The sequence below is a fragment of the Phascolarctos cinereus genome, unplaced genomic scaffold (assembly GCF_003287225.1).
Source record: "Phascolarctos cinereus isolate Bilbo 61053 unplaced genomic scaffold, phaCin_HiC Scaffold_8;HRSCAF=390, whole genome shotgun sequence".
NCBI lineage: Eukaryota > Metazoa > Chordata > Mammalia > Diprotodontia > Phascolarctidae > Phascolarctos > Phascolarctos cinereus.
In genome coordinates this window covers 59,747,272-59,768,812 of record NW_027556291.1, presented here as the reverse complement: position 1 = coordinate 59,768,812, position 21,541 = coordinate 59,747,272, and the positions used below count along the sequence as shown (strand labels likewise).

General features: G+C 40.6%; 2 long non-coding RNA genes across 7 annotated transcripts in view; one reads left to right on the top strand and one right to left on the bottom strand.

Annotated features, from left to right (window-relative positions):
- Window positions 1–11,595, top strand: part of LOC110203686 (uncharacterized) — a 222,437-nt gene extending 210,842 nt beyond the window's left edge. For 2 of the 6 annotated variants that reach the window (XR_013483593.1, XR_002323042.2), the window contains exons 3-6: window positions 53–166; window positions 1,352–1,443; window positions 8,474–8,589; window positions 11,144–11,595. This is a non-coding gene — a long non-coding RNA (uncharacterized LOC110203686). Of the gene's footprint in view, window positions 1–52; window positions 167–1,351; window positions 1,444–4,199; window positions 5,110–8,473; window positions 8,590–11,143 lie in introns of all 6 variants that reach the window. The other 4 variants (XR_013483594.1, XR_013483591.1, XR_013483592.1 and 1 more) reach the window with 2 other exon arrangements.
- LOC144454986 (uncharacterized) overlaps window positions 1–21,541 on the bottom strand; it is a 269,329-nt gene that overhangs the window by 100,416 nt on the left and 147,372 nt on the right. The window lies entirely within an intron of this gene.

The window sequence follows — 21,541 nt, the reverse complement described above, 5'->3', positions numbered from 1 at the left end:
TAGAGTCCTTTACTTTAATGGTATATTGATTTTTTGTTCTGGTTTCCACCAGGGCCTGGTGAATGGGGCGTTTCCATGTACCTTGCTGTGAAACAGAAAGAGGGGACTGTTCCTGAACCCGCGGATCTCTATGATTTACAGCCTGAAAGAAAAGAGTTGTTTTAATGTGCACTTCTCTCATTTTAAGGGACTTGGAGCATTTTGTCCTAAGGCTATTGATAATTTGGATTTCTTCCTTTGAAAACATGCCTGTCCTTTGACCTATTAGAGAATGGCTCTTATTCTTAGAAATTGCAATCAGTTCCTTCTTTATCTTCCATATGCAACAGTCCTTATAGATCTTTACTGCAAGGATGATTTTCCTCACATAACTGTTACCTTTCTCATTTTAACTGCATTGGATCTGTTTGTGTAAAAGCATTTCAATTTTGTAGAAGCAGAATCATCTATTTTATTTTCGGTGATTCTCTCTATTCTTTGTTCTTTCATAACCTTTTGCCCTATCCATCAGTGTGAAAAGTAATTTCCTCCTCATTCCTCTAATTTGCTACTGATTACCTTTCTATCCCTGATTCCTGTATTCATCTGTAGTTTCATTTGATAGCTGGTGAGAGGTGTTGATGACCTATCAAATTTCTGACAAACTAGTTTTACTTTATGCCATCTTTTTTTTTAACTATATAGTGTGTCTTTCTCCCCCCCCCCAACTACTGTCTATGGATTTATTAAACACTATTTTATTTGTTGGCTTCTGTACATTGCATACCTGATCTTTTCCACTGATCAGCTTTACAATTTTTAAAAAGTTGAAATTGTGTTCTCGGCAGCTAGGTATTCTGCTGGGCCTGGAGTCAAGAGGAATTATCTCTTGAGTTGAAATATGGTCTCAGACACTTATTAGCTGTATGACCCTGAACAAGTCACTACACCCTGTTTCCCTCAGTGTCTCATCTGTCAAATGAGCCACAGAAGAAAATGGGAAACCACTTCAGTGTCTTTGCCAAGAAAACCCCAAATGAGGTTAGGAAAAGTCAGGACCAAACAACAACAATAGTTGTTTTCATAATAACAGATTTGTAATATCGTTTGGATCTGCTACAGAATCACTAACCCAAACCCCTCTCTTTCCTCCTTCCACTCCCCCATTATTTCCCTTAAGATATTTGATCTCTTTATATATATATGTATATATATATGTATATATGTATATACATATATATATAAATACATATATATATATATATTTTTTTTAATGTTTTCTGTTTCTTACATCACCAGGGTGTCCCATGTTTCCCCCGCCTCCCTATCTTCAAGAGCCATGCCATGTAAAAAATCCTATTTCTTGTTATAGGAATGAAAAGAAAAGTGAGCACAACTGATCAACGCATTTGGGAAAACATGTGCAATGTGTAACACCTGTGGACCTCTCACCTCCTGGATGGGGTAGGGTGATGGTGTCTTCTCATGTTTCCTTTTCAGTCCCACCTCATCATTAATATTTTGTTAGAGGTACTTTAAAATTTTGCTGTGTCATTCTTTCCACTTCACTTGTTGTAGTTACCAAGTACATGTACTGCTGGGTTGTTTGGTTTTTGTGGGGTTTTTTTGACTCTGCTTAACTCACTTTGCATCATTTCAGAAAGGTTTTTCCATACTTCACTGTACTCATCACACACATCATTTCTTCTTGCATGGGAACGGTATTCCATGCCTTTCATGTTCTTGTCTTGTTCCCTGTCTTGTTTAGCCATTGCCCCCTTGATGAGCATCTACTTTCTTTCCAAATCATAGCTGTCAAAAAAAGTGTTCTTATAAGTATTTTGGAATTATATGGGGACATTTTTCTTATTAATAGCTTCGTTAGAGTGTAGTGGAGTCTTTGTTTTACAGGCTTTGGACATTGTTCTTTGTAGAATTCCAAATTACTTTGGAAAATGGATATGTCATTTCCCAGCTCTTCCAACATTAGTTTGTGTATATCCCTACACCTTTGTTTAGGTATCACAAACATATTTGTGCCATAAAAGGAATTTGACAATATTCCTTCTTTACCTGTTGTTTCAAGTACTTTGTATAGTATTGGGATGAAATGTTTTCTTTAAAATATTTACTAGAATTCACTTTCACACTTGATCTGGTCCTGGGAATTTTTTCCTAGGAAACTCATGTATGCCTTCTTCAATTTTTTCCTTTAAGACAGAGTTGTTTATGTATGCTTTTTCCTCTTCTGTGAATATGGGCAGTTTATGTTTTGATAATTATTCATCCGTTTCTCATAGATTGCCAGTTTTGCTGACATATGATTGAACAGAATAACTCCTTAGCACTGCTTTAATTTCATCTTCATTCCTTATGCATTTACTCTTCTGTTTCTGAGACTGGTAATTTGGTTTTGTTCTTTCTTTTTATTAATCAGGTTACCCAATGGTTTATCAGGGTTTTTTGTTTTTGTTTTTCTTTCTTTTTGTTTTTGCTTTTTGGTGAGGCAACTGGGGTTAAGTGACTTGCCCAGGGTCACACAGCTACTAAGTTTGAGGTGTCTGATGCTGGATTTGAACTCAGGCCCTTCTGACTCAAAGGCCAGAGCTCTATCCACTGTGCCACCTAGCTGCCCCTGATTTATGTGATTTATTAGTATTTTGATAAAAGCAGCACCTGCTTTTATTTTTTAATTAGATTTTTAAAAGAAAAACTTCTTAATCTCACCTTTGATTTAGGGATTTCCATTTTGATATATAATTGGAGAGTTTTCATTTGTTCTTTTCTACCTTTATACATTTCATGCCCAGTTCCTTCACCTGTCCTTTCTCTGTTTGATGGGTCTGAGCATTTAGAGATAGAAATTTCCCACAAAATTGGGTCTCTTGCCTCATTGTTGTAATTCTTTTTCATGAAATTATTGATTGCTGAATAATTTTTGTTCTTTCACCCACTCATTCTTTGACATTGGATATTTTACTTTTCAATTAATTTTAATCTATGCTTCCCTTTCTCTCTAACTTGTATTGCATTGTGGTCTGTAAAAAGTGCATTTAGTATTTCTCTTTTTTCTCTATTTGGTTATGAGATTTTTGTGCCCTAATATATATTCATTTTCTGTGAGGGTGCTATTTACAGCTGAGAAAAAGCTACATTTCTTTCAATTTCCATTCAGTTTTCTCCAGAGTTCTATCATGTCTAACTTTTCTAATATTCTCTTCCTGTCTTTAGCTTCTTTTGTATTATTTTATGCATAGATTTGCTTAATTCTGAGAGGGGAAAGTTGAGCGCTTAGTATACTTTTACCATCTCTTTCCTTCTGTAAGTCATTTAACTTTTCCTTCAAGAAGTAGGTCTAAGCAAGAGTAATGATTAGTGATTATATCTCTTATCTGTAATTTTCATCACTTATTACTGTATTATTTTAATTATCATATCTAAATCATGTATTCCCTTATAGTTTAATTTGATACTTGGCATGAGTTGTTGATCTCCCATCAGATTTCTACCAAATGACTTTCCATGTACAACATCGGTTTTTATTTTTTTTCATGAACTACACTCAATTCTTCATTTCTGTAAGTGGACCATTAGACAAGCGTGTAAGTAGAAGGGTTTTGAAGTAATCTCAAATTGACCACAGACGTGATTACAAGGCAGGCAGGGAGGCAAGAAGGGAGTGGGCCAGGAAACAGTTCAAGGACATATGGTGGCCAGGGACAGAGAAGCAAGAGCAAGAAGAGGATCAGGCTGGCATTGGGGCCAGCCATATGATGTCTTGGCCAGAACTGAGAGGAAGAACAAGTGGAGAACAGACATGTGGAGGCTGGACTTGGCCACACACAGAAAAGAAGAGGTGACACATGGAGTGAAGAAAGACACACAGCACCCAGAGCAGGGTGGGCAGAAGACTGACACGTGGATGCCAGACATGTGGATTACTGGAGCATCCAAATTTCTCCTCTCTCAATGCTGGAGGTCTCAAGCCAAGCCCTGATCCTGAGGCTGCAGAGGTGAAAGGAATCACTCTGCACGTCCAAAACCCCTTTCTTTCCCCGGCCCACTTCTCCATGGATACCCTTTAGACACCTGACCTCTTTAAAAAAAATTTCTATTGATGCTTTCTCCATCTTACATGATAGTATCCCATGTATCCCTCCCTCTCCCTCTCCTCCTCCCTGACAGCCATGCCATGTGACAACTGGTATTTTTTGTTTTAGGGAGCAAAAGCAGTCAACACAACTAAAATACTATACAGAGGAAAAGATACTTGTGGCAGGAGACAGTCTTTCTGAGAACATTCCAGTTACTACAGCCTTGCTCTCTGTGGAAGCACATCTAGCATCAGAATACTCAGTGGATGAAATGCTTATAGGTGGAGACACCCACGCTCTGAGAAGACTCAGAGGAAAAGATACTTGTGGCAGGAGACAGTCTTTCGGGGAACATTCCAGTTACTACAGGCTTACTCTCTGTGGAAGCACATCTCGCATCAGAATACTCAGTGGATGAAATGCTTATAGGTGGAGACACCCACGCTCTGAGAAGACTCAGAGGAAAAGATACTTGTGGCAGGAGACAGTCTTTCGGGGAACATTCCAGTTACTACAGGCTTACTTTCTGTGGAAGCACATCTAACATCAGAATACTCAGTGGATGAAATGCTGATAGGTGGAGACACCCACGCTCTGAGAAGACTCAGAGGAAAAGATACTTGTGGCAGAAAACTCTTTGGGAACATTCCAGTGTGAGAAAGAAGCTGGGTAGCCTCTCTGGGCAAAGAAACCTATCTTTAGGAGAAACTTAGGTGGGGACTATGGTCCGCCCAGTGCGGTCTGAGACCCCACCTTTGTTTCTCTTAATAAAGGTTGGTTTCTTTGCCCAGAGAGGCTGTGCAGTCTCTTTCTTACACTGGGTACTACAGGCTTGCTCTCTGGGGAAGCACATCTAGCATCAGAACACTCAGCAGACGAGACATTTGGGGCTGAAGACACTCTCTGAGAACATTCTAGTTACTATAGGTTTGCTTTCTGGGGACACACATCTACCATCAAAATACTCAGAGGAAAAGACCAGAGCTGAAGAGAAAATATGACTTTGAAATACAAGACTCTAAAGAAGCCTTAAAAGGTAAATATGAAAAAGAAATCATAAGCAACTCACTGAGGTTAAATTGTGTACTTTTGTATAAGGAAAGAGGATACACATATCTTCTAAGAATGGTATCATTATTAGAGCAGATAGAGGGATTCTACATAGAAAGAAGGTTTGGGAGTGAGCCCCTTAGGCTCAGATGATGGAAAATAAATGGATAGGCAAGAAATATGGATGCCCTGGGAGAAGGCAGAAAGGAGAGACAGAATGGGGGAAATAATCCTACATAAAATAGGTGTGCAAGAAAGAGCTTTTACCCTGGAGTGGAAAATGATTGGGAGGGGGTGGCTAATGCTTGAACGTCAGTCACATCTAAATTGGTTTAATAGGGGAAAATATCTATATCTATATTTATGTCTGTCCCTATATATACTTCCTCAACTGGTGATAAATATCTATGTTACCCTACAAGTAAATAAAGAGCATGGGAAAGGGAAAAGAAAAAGAAAAAGTGGTGATAAAAGGGTGGGGTGATAAATAAATAGAGCTGTCATATGCAAAAGGGATATTAGAGGACAGACAGGATAAAAAGAGAGAGAGAAGGAGAAACAGAAGATAGGATGGAGGGAAATGCATAGTTAGTAATCCTAACTGCATGAATTGGATGAACTCACTCATAAAATGGAATGGGGTAGCAAAATGGATTAGAAACCAACATCCAAAAATATGTTTGTTTGTTTGTTTTGCAAGAAACACACTTGAAACAGAGAACTACAGAGTGAATAAGGGGGGTTGGAGCAGAAACTGTTATGCTTCAGCTGAAGTAATAAATGGAGGGATAGCAGTCATGATCTCAGACAAAGCGAAAGCAAAAATAGCTCTATTAAAGGGGCAAGCAGGGAAACTACCTCTTGTTCCAAGGAACGACAGGCAATGAAGTCATATCAAAAGTAAACATGTATTTGGGAAATGGCATAAGATTCAAATTCCTAATGGAAAAATTAAATGAATTACACTAAGAAATAGACAGGAAAACTGTAGTAGTGAGGCACCTCAACTTTTTCATCTGAGAGCTAGATAAACCCAATCATAAAATGAATAAGAAAGAAGTTAAGAAGAGTAATGGAGTTTTAGAAAACTTATATATGAAAGAACTCTGGAGAAAACTGAATGGGAATAGAGAGGAGTAAAGAGAGATGGTGCTTTATGTAAATTCACATTATGCTAATTGGACTTTATGGAAGGAATTCTATAAGAAATCTGCATTCCAAGAAAATACCTATGTCAGCTTTACCATACTGTACTGGGATCTCTTGCTGCTCCTGCCCCTCAAGGTGGCACTCTGTGTCCTCCTCACCCCCCTCCCAAAAGGAAAAGCTCAAAAAAGTCCTCCAAGTGAAAGAAGAACAACAGACATGCAGAGAGATGGCCACCACCACTGCTAGATTGGGACTTGGCTTGAGACCTCCAGTGCTGAGAGAGCAGACCTTCATTGTAGTCTGCCCACCCTCTTAAGAGTTTGGTGCCTGTGTTTTGCTATTTAGTTCATCCGTGTTCAGTTACTGTGTGTCTGTCCCTGGTCCCCACCACATGTGGCCTGTCTTCTCCTGAATGTTTCCATGTGCAGCCCTCCTGTATCTGCCTGCCGGGGTATTCCTCCTTTCAGGTCCAGCCAGGCTCTCACGTGGCTGGCCCCGTTAGCCATGCGTTCCACCTCTTGCTCTTGCTTCTCTGTGTCCAGCCCCCACGTGTCCTTGAACCATGTCCTGGCCCGTCCTCCATGGGGATGCAGTCCCCTTCCTAACTCCCTTCTGCTCTTTTCCACATCCATGGGGTAAATTCATATTACATAAAGGGTCTGTGAATGGTCTGCTTATGTTGTTGTTTTTCTTATTATTTAGCATTTATTTAGTATTTTACTTTTCCCCAATTACATGTAAAAGCAATTTTTAACATTCATTTTAAAAATATTGAGTTCCAAATCCTCTCCCTTCCTCCCTCTCACCCCCCCACCCATTGAGCAGGCAAGCTATTGGATATAGCTTATAAATGTTTAGTCATGCAAATCGTATTTCTTTATTAGTTGTGTTGGAAAAGAAAACACAGACCAAAAAAAAAACCCTTGAGAAAAATAAAGTTAAAAAGTTTGCTTTCATCTGTATTCAGACATCATCACTTCTTTCTCTGGGAATGGCTAGCGTTTTTCATCACAAGCCCTTCAGAGTTTTGTTGAATCTTTATATTGCTGAAAATAGCTAAGTTATTTGCAGCTGATCATCTTATAATACTGCTGTTACCATGTACCAGGTTTTCCTGGTTCTACTCACTTCACATTCTGTTAGTTCATGTAACTCTTCCTAGGATTTTCTGAGACCATCGTGATTATCATTTCTTATAGAGTTATAGCATTCCATCACAATTATATACCACAACTTATTCAACCATTCCTCAGTTGATGCATATCCCATTAATTTCCAATTCTTTCCCACAAGAAGAAAGCTGCCATCAATAGTTTTGTACGTATAGGTCTGTTTCCTTTTTTTTTTTTAATTTCTTTTAGGATACAGACCTAGTAATGGTATTGTGAGGTCAAAGGTGTGCATAGTTACAAATTGCTCTACAGAATGGGTGATTCCATTCACAACTCAACAAGTAGCGCATTAATGTCTCATTTTTCCCACATCCCCTCCAGCAATGTGTCATTTTCCTTTTAGATGCTATTAGCCAATACTTCAGAATTGTTTAATTTGCATTTCTGCAATCCATAATGATTTATAACATTTTTTCATATGACTATAGGTAGATTTGATTACTTCATCTGAAAAGTCACTGGTCATATCTTTTGATCATTTATCTGGTGGGGAATGGCTCTTATTTCTATAAATTTGAGTCATTCCCTCTATGTTTGAGAAATGAGGCCTTTATCAGAAGAGTTTGGCTTCAAGAATTTTTCTTTTACCACTTGTGATAGCTGACTGTATTTCTCTCCATCCTGTTTCCCCTCTTGCTTGTTCTATTCTCTCTTTCCTTTCACCATGTTCCTCCTAAAAATGTGTTTTGTTTCTAACCACCACCTTGCACCATCTGTCCTCCCTTCTATCACCACCCCCCTCCTCTGCCTTTCCCATCCTACACTTCTGCAGGGTAAGATGAATTTCTGGACCCATTGTGTGTGTGTGTGTGTGTGTGTGTGTGTTGTTCACTCTTTGAGGCAATTCTAATGAGAGTAAGGTAAAAGTGTTCCCTGCCACCTCCTCTCTCTTCCCCTGCACTGTAAAATCCTCTTTCTTGCCTATTCATGTCAGATAATTTACCCCGTTCTACCTCTTCCTTATCCTTTCTCTCAGTGCATGATGCTTGGCAGAGAGCAGACACTATAAATGTTAACTATTATTTTTAGTTCATTAATTAGATGTGGCCAATATACAATGCCAATGGTGATGAGATGCCCGATTTTCTATATAAGAGAATTTGGAAATACATTCAACAGGATTGAAGTCACCTGATTGGTAGCAGGTTTGTTTCAAGTTTCAAATACATAATAATGTTTCAGATTGGTAAACTTTTGCATCAGGTATGTCAAGCAACTTTTCATAATTTGGATATTATGAAAGTAACAACTGAAACAAAGTAAAAGGGGAAAAATTGTTTAAAACCACTTATGTTATTTTTTTCAGCCCTGCTAACCCTGTCTTATAATGTTTTCTAACTGCCATTTGGAGAACTGGATATTTCCACTTTTGCCTGTAGTTCTAAAACAATTTGGCTATCACTTATAAAGGTTGTAGATTGTTAACTAAATTACTTGGGGTCATTGTTTTAATGTTAAAACCTAAAACTGGTCATTGATTACTGTGTGTAGAAAGGAGGGGATGAGGTAAAAGCCTTATCTGGATTGGTTCTGCCCATTCACAGCAGTCCTGCTTGGGGGATGAGGGTATACAGCAGAGTTAGTCTATTCTTCCTTGGCAGCTGGGGGTGGTGATGGTGTCAAAGAGCACAGCCCACAGCAGCTCTAAGGGTAGATGGGGTGGAAACCCCTGGCTCCCCTCCTTTAGTAAGACGGCCAAGATTGCCTCCGATGTAGGGCTATAGAGTGTGATCAGAAGCCCCATGTGCCAGTTACCATATGCTGGAGTCCACAAAACTAAACAAACCATGTCGACTCTGGTAGATACTGGTGCAGAATGCACGATGCTCTGTGGGAGCCCTGAAAGACATCCTGTCAAGTGGGTAGCCAAAGAAGAATACAGGAGATATTCAGTCAGTGCAAAGCAAACTGAATTAATACAGAAAATAGTGGACTTGCTGGAGTATGTTGAAGTCTGGAGGAAGAATATATCAAGGGGTGGGCAGGCAGGGGCATCAGGATCAGCCCCTTCACTGAGGTCCCTGACAATTCCCCTTATTTTGTAAACTTGCCAGGTTCCTGGAAATCGTCTGTGTGAGCAAGGTTATCAGCCCTGGGAAGAGAGCTTCTTTGGGCTATGGAGTTCCTAAACAATAAACTTGGCTTGCTGAGGAATTGCAAGTTTGTATGTAATATGGAAATGATTTCCAAACATTGGTTTTTACACCAGGACAAGTTTAAATTTGAGACAAAAAGAAAACAAGTGAAAGAAGTTAAGTGAAATCTCTTATGGATGTGAGTTCCTGGTAAATTTTTCTTTCTTATTGCAACTCCATGAGAGTAAAAATAATGGTATCTAGCCTTAAGCTGTGATTAGTGAAACTTGCCACTTGAGGTCAAAGCTCTTGGGACCATAACTGATTTTATTTTGAGGTTTGAATTTAGGTATAGTTGTCTGATGGATCGTTCAGTCAGTAATCTACCATTTGAGAGAAATACCACAAGCTACTCAGAGGGAATGTGATCTTGAACAGGTAGAGATCTGTGTCTGGGAAAAAGTCAAGAGGACAACCTTGGCAGCAACCTAAGGTGGGATCCTCCTGGCTCAGCTTCCTCATTGTGTTCCTTTGAACAGGAATGCTTCCCACCTGACTCTTCCTACATGTGGTGGTGAGGTAGAATTATTACTACATGGTTGGTTGTTAAACTGTGACTCTTGCCTGAAATCAAAGCTAAGGGAGCTTTATCTTGTCATATATGTGTCCTTAGGCTTAAGCCTCAAGGACGAGTTTGTTGCTGTTATAGTCATGTCCTGGCTTTTTTCATTTTATATCAAATTCCTATAGTCAGAGCCAGTGGTCAGTAAAAGATATGAGCACAATGCAAGTATGTGAGATCTTAGTGTTTTCAATCTGAATGTGTAGTCATTCCATATTCCAAACAACAAGGTATATTAGTACTTGGGCTTGTCATCTGCCTGTCTGCATAGCCATGTGAAAGATGAAGTCCCTGAAATAGCTTATCACGTCTAAATAATATAGGAATAATAAGGCACAGACAAAAGTCTGTGAAAGAAAGATGTGAATTTATTAACTTGTTGGGTGAAAATCAGAAACATCTTCATTTGGTTTGGGGAAGAGAATTTCAGTGCAATCAGTTTCCTTAAAGGGATGGATGTAACTCCTTTTTTGTGTTACATTAATGGAAAAGTCAGTTTCATTCAAGTTATTACTAATGAGCTACAAGCACATTTTATTATAAACCATTTATTGATATGCACTATTTTGGAATTCATTATTTAAGTATCCTCTCAAGTCTTTACTTTTAATCAAAGTCAGCTTCTTATAAGTAAATTCATTTATGTCACTATTGAACTCAGGGGCAGAAAGCCTGCAAGAATGTTGTTACTTATTTTTTCACGTGTAGGATTGGGTCCTCAGTAGCATCTGGTCCTCCTAAATGGATTGGAATCAGAGTGGAAACTTTTGAGAAAGTAACAAGATCAGACAATCCTCTATGTCAAATGTAAATGATTCTAATGGGGCATGTAAAAACCTAAATTTTCTGAAGCTTCAAGGAAACTCTGGGTTCCTACTTTGATGCTCCCTTGTTAAGAGCAGAGCTTAAGGTTTCAACTGGTTTTTACAATATGAATTAGTTATTGTAGAAGCAAAATTTGAGAGGCTATACTAACTTGTGTTGAAATCTGTTCTGTAAAAGATTTTAGCATGAACATCTAAGGAGTCTCTACAAGTCACTTGGAACTAGAAAAACAATTCCACTGAAGAGTTGCCCCTGAGGACAAGATATTTTCCAGATTGCCCCAAGAAAAGATGTTCCAGATTCCATACAACTACATGGGACATCTGGATTCCGAGATGAAATTTGTTAATTAAATGGACTTTAGGGGTGGGTTGGTGATCATCATTGTACAGGCCTCCCCTAGAGAAAAAGGGAGAAACTCAGAAAATCAAATTGTTCTGATCCCATTCTGTAATTGATTCAATTCTCTGTCAATCCTGATATGTTGTAAAACTGCCCAAGCCATGTTTATTTGTCTCTGAATCTAGTTCAGAAACTCAGCTCTCCCATTAATCCCCAAATGGCATTGGTTCTTCCTTCACCTCCTCAGGGGTGGGATGGAATAAAATTGTAACAGTTGTGGTAATTTTCTCATTGGTCATGTTGTTTTCCTGTCTGTGCTTATATTGTTCCTGTGGTTTATGCTTACAAATGGGACCATCCCAACTGTACTCAAAAAGGCCCTGAACACCCTAGTATAGAACTACCTAAGGGACTTTGTGCAATACGTTCAGAAAGAGTGTAGGGGAGGCTTTTCAGGGGTGGATTGTGGGGTCCCGGTTGGGGAAAAGCCATAAACACTTGAACTCTGTGAAAGGAGAAAGCCCCAACGTGGTGACCTGTTAAAAAATCATAACTTAGAGTCATAACTTAAAATACTATGACCGAGGAAAGCCATAGTGAGAATATCATGACCCATATGTGAGTGGTACATAATCAATACAAAAACTTGTATTTGGGCATAACATTGGCTTAACACCGAAGCCCACTACTATGCAGAAAACCAAAAATATCCACCAATGAGAAGTGATGCTCTCTCTAACTCACTCTTCCTTTATTTTCTATAATTACCAGGGGGATTTGGGGGGTCTTTTGTGGAGATCTGCTGAAATGTCTGCCTGCCATCCCAAACTAATGATTGGCCCTGTTTTGTTAGTACTGCTAATGGCTGATTAAACTACTACCTATAATCAGTCTGGAGCTTCTTGGCCTATTCCTTTGGTATCAAAAAGAACACCCCACAGTTATGGAGGAGGTAGAGGGCTCCCCAGGTAAGTGAATTCCTGACCTTACAATTAAAAATGTGCAACCCATGTAAAACATTTCCATACATGTGAGGTCTCAGTTTGATTGAGGCAATGCCCAGTCTACTTCTAGGTAAGAAGTAGAGCAGAGAATGGTCTCTATTACTCAGTCAAAAACAATCGGTCTGGGAGGGGAAGACCCTCAGGGTTTCTGGCCCAAACGGAAACCGTTGCTATTTACATTCATTCTGAGCCAATCAGGATCCAAGCAATGACCAAATGGGGTTTGGCCTGGGACCTATTGTTGGCCAATTAATGACAAGGTCTCCCTCCTGCTGCATCCAGGGTCATCTCCCATCCCCCTGGTATATATCTTGTGCTAGAGCCTGTGGCTGTGGAGGAGAAAGTGAGGCTGGTGAGTAAACAGCCATCCCTCACTTAAATCCAATTCACTTGCATGTCATGGCATGACCTCCCTGATATCATGGTCTTACAGAAAGAAGGACAGGTAACAACAAGAAACAATTTACATATTACTCGTTTTGTGGAAGGATATTCAAACCCCAACCCACCCAAAAAAAAAAATGAAACATGGTATGCTTTAGTCTGTGTTCACATGGCATCAGTCCAGTCTCTAGAGGCAATTAGCATTTTTCAGCATGAGTCCTTTGGAATAGTCTTGGAACACTGCATTCCTGAGAATAGCTAAATCATTCACAGCTGTTCATCATAGGATATTGCTGTTTCTGTATACAAAGTCCTCCTTGTTCTGCTCAATATCCATTGCATTATGAGTTCATTTCAGTCTTTTCAGGCTTTTCTGAAAACACACTGCTTGTCATTTCTTACAACACAATAATATTCCATTACAATCACATACCACAATTTATTCAACCACTCTGCAATTGATGGGTATAAATTTCTACTTTTTAGCCACCTCAAAAAGAGTTGCTATAAATATTTTTGTACATATAGGTCCTTTTCCTTCTTGATTGATTGCTTTCGGGTACTGACCTAATAGTGGTGTTGCTGGATTAAAGGGTATGGATAGTTTTATGGCCTTTTGGTCATACTTTCAAGTTTCTCTCCAGAACAATTGGATGAGTTCACAACTCCATCAATAGTGCATTGGTGTCCCAGTTTTTCCACATCTCCTCCAACACTTATCATTTTCATTTTCTGTCTTATTAGCCAACCTGACTGGTATGAGGTAGTGCCTCAGAGTTGTTTTAATTTGCGTATTTACAACATTTTTCTTATAACTAAAGATAGCCTTGATTTCTTCTTCTGAAAACTACTTGTTTATATTTTTGATTATTTATCAATGGGTAAATGATTTGTATTCTTATCATTTTGACTCAGTTCTCTTTATATTTGAGAAATAAGGCTTTTCAGAGATAATCTTCATCATCTCATGGGAGGGACACCTTCTACTGCTGGTGGTGGTCCTAGCAGCTTTGCCTTCCTAGGGAACAGATTGGGTTCAGACCCACTTAGAATACACAGCCAGTCAGCAGCATTATTCAGCAGCTTAGAATAGGGAAATGATGCTTGTCACAGGAGATAGAGAAAGAAAGACAGCAGGAATCATTCAAGGGAGAAAAGGGATGGATTTGGAATGCAGCTGGCAAGACCTACCATAGGACAAGTCCCCCTCTTCAAGGGCAAGAAACAACAGGAAGTGTATCAATACTTTTATACTTGGGAAGGAAGTCTAGACAAAACTGCAGGGTCTCTTCTCCAAGGACAACCAACAGCTGTTACAGCAATGGATGAAACCATTGGCTTTACTGTGTCCTTGCATAGGATGATTTTTTTCTATTTCTCTTTCTATAAGGGTTTGGGAATCTTCTAATATTAGGGCACCAGGTGTTTGAGGGATGGGTCCATTTCCATACTCAAAAGAATTGCATTTCCTACATTCCCCAGTAGAGGACTTCTAGCTACTCTGTGAGTAATTGTGCTGACAACATGGCAAATATAAGATAGGCCTTATTTTTACCTGATGGAAAATGCATAAAGGACTAAGGATGATGCACCGTACCTGGCACAAACCCGGCTCTTAATAAATGCTTGTTTGATGGGCTGAGCACATAAAGAGTTAAAACAACTCTTCTTTCTTCTTCAGTGGTTTCTACCTCCCCAAGAACTAACCTAGCCTGGAGGTCTCCCAACTACCAAAGAGAAATCCTTTGGAGGTCAAGAATATAGTCCTCTCCCTGGTGGGTGTAGGGTGCAAAGGTAGTCTACCCAATCCTGGAGTGAGGCCCTGCTCCCAGTGGTTTTTAGCAATAACTGGATACAAAAGGAAACAGGAATTTTCCCTTGCCAGGTAACACAAATGAACTCATGTAAGCTCAGCAGAGTTTAACCCCCTTCCATTCTATTAGTGACTGATGCTATCTGGTTTGGCTCAATCACTGCAAGTTATTGATGGGGTGAATCATTTAATCAGTATAAATGTGAAAGCAAAAACAGGCATTGAAAATCCTGTGCCAAAAAGCCCAACCCCTGGGCCCCGGGGATGTCTGCCCCTGGCTTGTTCAAAGAGCAGGGAAGAGGACAGGAGTCTCACACCTTTTCCAGTGGAAGTTCAGATCAAGTTAGCCATCCCCCCTTCAGTTGAATATAATCTCTCTAGAGACAAAATTTAGTGTGCAGCAAGGCAGGAGCAGCTAGTTCCATTCACTGGTTACCATGGTGATTAGCGTTGCCAAGGATATCTGGAATCCTGAGTTGCTGGCACCCAGGCTACCTCTTTATCAGGCCTCCATTATGATCGCTAGACCAGGAGGAGGGGAGGGCTTCTTCCCAGCTTTGTCCTGTACTGCCAGGTGGGAGTGAATCTAAATCACCAGAGGCTCCAAAATATCAGGAGGTACCCACAAATACACACATATGTACACACAGGCACTGTGTGTGCATCAAAACCAAGACAGACATAGAGAGACAGAGACAGAGACAGGCAGAGCCAGAGAAAGAGAAATATTCATGCCAATTGCAGAATAATGTGTATAAGAAAAGAGAAAGCAAGAAATTATTGCTATGAGACACGCATCAGAGAAGGGAGCAAACATCGTCCCCGGCACTCTGATCACCTCCCTGATCTCCTCCTAGCCAGGTGAGAAAAAACTGAGGCCAAACCAGGTTAATTTGTTGCCCAGGGTCACACAGGCACAGGGTCACATCAGAGGCAGCATTGGAACCCAGGTCCTCTGATGCCATAGAGGCCAAAGTTCTTTCCAGAATACAATTCTGCCTCCCACAGCAGCTTTTGCCACCAAACCATGGTTTCCCCGGGGGACATCAGAATTTGGCTTTTAATTCTCCACAAAGGAAGAGTAAAGGACCTTCAGCTTGTGTATAAGCAATCAGGCTAATAATAGAACAAGTATAAGACAGCCTTTATTTTTACCTGGTGAAAAATGCAAAGTACGAAGGATTCCTACTTGATCACAGTGTCTACCACATATACATCAGGCACTTAGTAAATGCTTTTTTGATTGGCTGGGCCCATAAAAGTCAAGACAACTCTTCTTCCCTCTCCAATGATCTTGTCTATCTCTCCAGGGTCTATCCTTAGGATAAGGTCTCCCAACCACCAAGGAGAAAGCCCTTGGGATCAGCAGAATCCACCCCTCTCCCTCTGTGGGGGTCCACCTTTCAACTTACTGCTCTCTTTAGGTATGTATGTTGGCATGATGATGCTTGGGAGTGGCTCATTGATGTGACTCAAGCCCCAGAAGTGGATTTAGATAACTTCTACCTGGAAGCTTGGGCCACCATTTGTTGAATGCTGTGTTTGCACTCTGAAGTTTTTGTAGAGCTCTAGGCTTTTCATCAAGAATATTTGGAAGTCCTCCATTTGAATAAAAGACCATGTTTTCCCCTGTGAGTTTATACTATTTGGCTGAGTAAGTTATTTTGTTTGTAAGGTTATATCTTTGTGTCTGGAATATCATACTTCAAGCTCTCAGCTCCTTAGGGGAATGGCTGAAAATCTTGTGTGTTTCTGATGTGGCTCTTTGGCACTTGAATTCTTTCTTTTTCATGCTGCTGGAAATATTTTTTCTTTGACCTGTAAACTCAGGATTTTGGCTGTAATGTTGCTGGGAGTTTTTGCTCTTGTGGGATCCTTTCTGGGAGTGACCTACAGGTTCTTTTCACTTCCTCTTTGATATCTGGTTCTAAGAGGTCTAGAATGGTTTTTTTTTCCTTTTGATTTCTCAAAATATTATATCTAGGCTCTTTTGTATGGCTTAGCTGTCAGGTTGTCCAATAATTCTTAAATTTTCAATCATTAATCTTTTATACCTCTCACTTGTTTTTTCTATGATGAAGTTTTAATGTCTTCCCTTTTAAAAGAGTAATCTTTCATTGCTTTTTCGGGGTATATGTTATACTATCATATTTTCCTACATATCCCTTCCCTCCCCTCTTAGAGAACCATCTGATGTGACCAATAATATTTTTAACAAGAAAGCATAATTCAGATTGATACATTGAAGAAATCTGAAAACATATGCAATCTGTAACACATGTAATGCCTTTAATCTCCACGAAGGAGTAGGTTGGAGTTGTGTTCTCATATCTCTTCATTTGAATCATGCTTGATCTTTATGATTTTGTTGCATTTACTTTTGAATTTTGGTATTTTGTTTCCATGTATAATTTTTGTGGCTACTGTGTATGTTGTTTTCTTGGCTCTGCTTACATCACTGCATCAGTTCTTATAGATCTTTCCATGTTCCTCTGTATTCATCAGGCACATCACTTCTTACGTTACAGTAATATTCTATTACATTCATGTACCACAATTTGTTTAGCCATTCCCCATTAGCCACAGGAATCTATTTTTTCTACTTGTTAACTATCACCAAAAGTCATTGCTAGAAATATTTTGGGCAATATGCAGTCTTTCTTCTTTTCATGACTTCCTTGGGGTATAAGGACAGCACTGAAGTCTCTGATTCAAAGGGTACAGACATTTTAGTTGCTTTATTTGCACAATTCCAAATTGCTTTATGAAATGATTGAACCACTTCACAGCTCCACCAACAATATATTCACGTGCCTATCTTTCCACAACGCCTCCTACATCAATTATTGTCATTTTCCTCAATTTGAGGGTGTGGGGTGAAACCTCAGCATTGTTTTTATTTGCACAAGAGACTTATGAGAGCTGAATGTAGGTCCTGCATAGTAAAAAATGACAAACAGAATTGAAAAACTGAAATCTTCAGAAGTGGATGACAACCTAAAAGAAGAGAAGCAAAACCAATAACATTTAAAGAACATATGCTCAGTACACAAGAAACACCTCTTGAAGACGATGTAAGGATAAGGGGTCTCCATGAGGAAAAGAACAGGACCAAAAAACTTGGCACTAGAATGCAGGAAATTACACAAGAGAACTGCCCAGACTTTCCAAAGATAGAAAATGAAATACCAATTGAAAAAAATGCATAGAGCATTCCTAGAAAAGAAACAACACCAAGGGTGCAATATCCAAGACACATAGTGTTAGAATTAAATAATTCAATTGAGAAACAGCCAGTTCTGTAAACAATGGACAGATGCTGGTCATACCCTGCCAATCAGTGAATCAGTTATATTTATTGAAGTACAAATGGGATGGTGAATGAAAAAGGGATAAAGGAGAGTGATTGATATGTGTGGGTCAAATTAGGGATTAGTGAAGAGGGCAAGTTAACCCTTGTGGTCTCAGAAAGTGAAGAGCCTTCAGGGGGAATGGGTGAAGGTTAGGAGGCAAGGATTTAAAAGGGGAAGAGGGAGCAAGGAAGGTCTTGCTTTGGTAGTTGGCGGGGGAATCTACTGGAATAACTGAAAAAGGGAAGTAGGGAAAGAAGTAAATAACCAGAGAAAAAGGAAGTCAAAAAAAGTAACTAATAAGCAAAACCCCAAAGAGAAAGGGATAGCAGGAGGAGGTGATCAGGGGTGATGAGAAAAGAGCTGTTGGGAATAGGGCCATGTGAAAAATAATACACTAAAGCAACTGAAGTTTATAACCAAAGAGGGGAAAAGCCACAACTTTAAAAAATCCCTAATATTATTAATGAAAAAAAAATATTTATTAAGCACCATCCATGTACTAGGCAGTATGCTCATTGCAGGAGATACAAAAAGAGGTAAAAGACAGTCCCTGCCCTCAAGGAGCTTTCAGTCTAAAGGGGGAGCTTATGGCCTCATGAGAGAATCTTACAGTCTAATGAAGGATCTTACAACAAAATGGGGGATCTGACTGTTTACTGACAGATCTAAGGCCTAATGGAGGAGTTATAGTTTAATATTAGAGACAGAGCAAAATGGAAACAACTAAAATGAGAAAGAGTGACAGATTGGAGAAGAAAACTAAATTCTACAATATGTCACTTACCAGAAAAACCACATTTGAAGTACAAAGACATTAATAACCTGGAGAGTCTCCACCAAGGATGGGCAGGATTGTAAAGAGCCTACATTTCATGCCATCTGAGGATGAAGAAAGCTAAGATGTGTCAGTTATTCAGTCAATAAACATTTATGAAGTGCCTACTAAGTTCCAGGCATGTAGGAAGGAAAAGAAAAGTTAAAGACAACCCTTTTCTCACGTATCTCACAGTCAAAGAGAGGAGGCACCACACAAACAGTTGAAGTACAAATAAACCCTACATAGGCCTAATCAGAAATAAGGAAGAGAAGAAAAGCCATGGAGTTAAGGAGGTCCCTGAAAGGCTTCTTGTAGAAGGTGGGATTCTAACTAGGACCGGAAAGAAGTGAGGAAAACCAGGAGGCAGAGGTAAGGAGGGAGAGCATTGGAGGGAAGAGGGACAGTCTGTGAAAATGGCCAACTGGGAGATGGAGGGTCTTGTAGAAAGATCGGTAAGGAGGAGGGTGTCACTGGATCACAGACTATCTGGGGGGAGGGTTTAGGGTGTAGGAAGAATGCAGAGATGGGGGCAGGTTTTGGTGAGCCTTGAATGCCAAACAATTTTATATTTGATCCTTGAGGTGATAGGGAGCCGCCGGTATATCTTGAGTAGGAGGAGTTCAGGTGGTCAGACCTGTGTGTTAGGAAGATCACTTTGGCAGCAGTGTGGAGGATGGACTGCAGTGGGCAGAGACTTGTGGCGGGAAGACCAACCAGCAGCTAGTGTAGTAGTCCAGGTATGAGGTGAGGAGGGATGTCTGCCCTGAGTCTTCTCCAGAATAATCACCTGCAGTTTCTTCAGGTGTATATAGAGTGGGCCCTTGTCAAATGGATTAGACAGAGGCCAGGGATCAGAGTAATGGGTGGGTCTTGCAAAAAGAGAGATTCAGACTTGATGTCACAAACACCCACCCCAGGCTGACTAGAAGAATCCCAATGTACATTGAAGCCTGGGCTGCCTCCTGTCCCTCCCTCAGCTTGCTTTGGTTCTTCAGCTACTCTGGTTTGCCTGCCCTGTGAGTGGCAATGGATTGGCAGTTTAGTGGAGGTGGCTGGCCCCTTCTCTGCAAGAGTGGCTTCTTCCACTGATGGCTGTGGGAGATGGACAGGAAACAGGCTGGATGTTCTGGAGAATGCTGCCCCTCCAAAGCCTCTTGTGTGTTTTTGTGTGTATTTATGACAGTAGGTCAGCAGGTGCTGCTGGTAGTGAAGAGGAAGGTGGACTCTGTCTTTCCAATGATTTCTCCCCTCCATGATGTCTGTGGGGGCTGGGCTGGAAGCAGGTGTGGTGACTTAGTGGAGCCTTTACTTTCCAAGGCTCTGGGATTGGGGCATGAGTCTGTCTCCATCTGGGTCTCTGAGGACATGCTAGACAAAGTGGTGGTGATTATTGTCTTATCAGGCACATGCTGCCCTCCCCCCATCGCTCCCTCAATAGCCTTTGAAAAGCTACTGCCAGTATTGTCTAAAACAGTTAACAGACCTCCTCAAGCAATCAGAGCACGTCCTGGAGGACAGTTACCAAGTACTGTTCCTCTAATCTGCAAAACAGTCATGGAGAGGGTTCCCATGGCAGCTCCATCCTCTCAAGTTCTCATCCCACTTGCATTTCATGATTGTTTGACATTGCCTTTAGATTTTTTCCAGAGGAAAATTGGTGAAGGCTATTGATTACTTAACAACTCCAAACACATCAGCTATTCAAGGAGAGCTCTGTACTGCCTGCCATTGAATGGAATGCTGAAATAGTGAAGCCCCCTCAGTGTAGCTGACCCCTTCCTACATTTCTCAGAAGCTGCCTCACTGAGAAAGCAGAGCATCACAAGTAGATCACATGACAGAGCCACATCCTGTTCACCTGGATTCTATCCCTCCTCAGGCCCCCTACCCAGTTGTTGGCCCTGTCTCACATCCTTTTTGTCCTTGGTGCTGGGGAGAAGTTTCCATGCTTAGACTGTGAGCTCTGAAGCCCAGCCAATGGGAAGAAGAGCCAGTGGGTGGGGGGGGGATTGCGGTTAGGATCTATATAATCTGCTGAGCTGAACACACTTCCACTGTCTTTGGTCGGCACCATATTTTGGGTGCTCTGAGGGAGCCCTTTCTCAAGAAAGCCAATAAACTATTCCTTTTGCTAATATCTCTGAGTCTTCGATTTATTAGTAAGGGTCTTCGTACCCCACACAGTTTGGGGGAATTGTCCGGTATATGACCCCCTTTTGGGGGACTCCCCCAACCCAAATTCAGGGGCAGGCGTTGTGGCAGACCTTTCTGGTGGCTTCCGAGTCTTGGTTGGTTTGGGATTCTCCCCTGAGGAGGGAAAACCCGAAGGGAGATCTCAGAGTAGTAAAATGAAAGTCCTGCAACACCAGTAATCAGAAGACCACCGTGGCCACCCGTGTGAAGTGAAAGAAATTTTCGGTCACTTAAGTTTGTGCACACAGGCCCAGGTAAGCGGACCGGGAGGGCTTGCAACCTAAGTGGACAAGCCCATAAGGTGTCACAAGCCTGGGACGGCAACCCTCTGGGTGACTGGGTTCCCCAGAGTCTAAGCGGAGAGGTCCATAAGATGTCCGAGGGAACTGAAGTTTCGTGAGGGGAAGCCCTATGAGCCCACCTAGACTCTTTGAGTAGGTAAAGCAGCCATACAAGAGGATGGGGAAATCAAATTCAAAATAGGGTGGAGACAAGGAAAAGTTACCAGATGTGCTGACTGATAGTCCCTTGAGATCTAGACTTAGTAATTGGGACGAACTACCAAAATAGAAAGGGAAATATAAAAAGAAAATGATTAAATATGATTTGAGGATTTGAGGATTCTACAGCAATTTGTTGTATGTCTGTTTTGTGTTCCTGTTTGTGTCT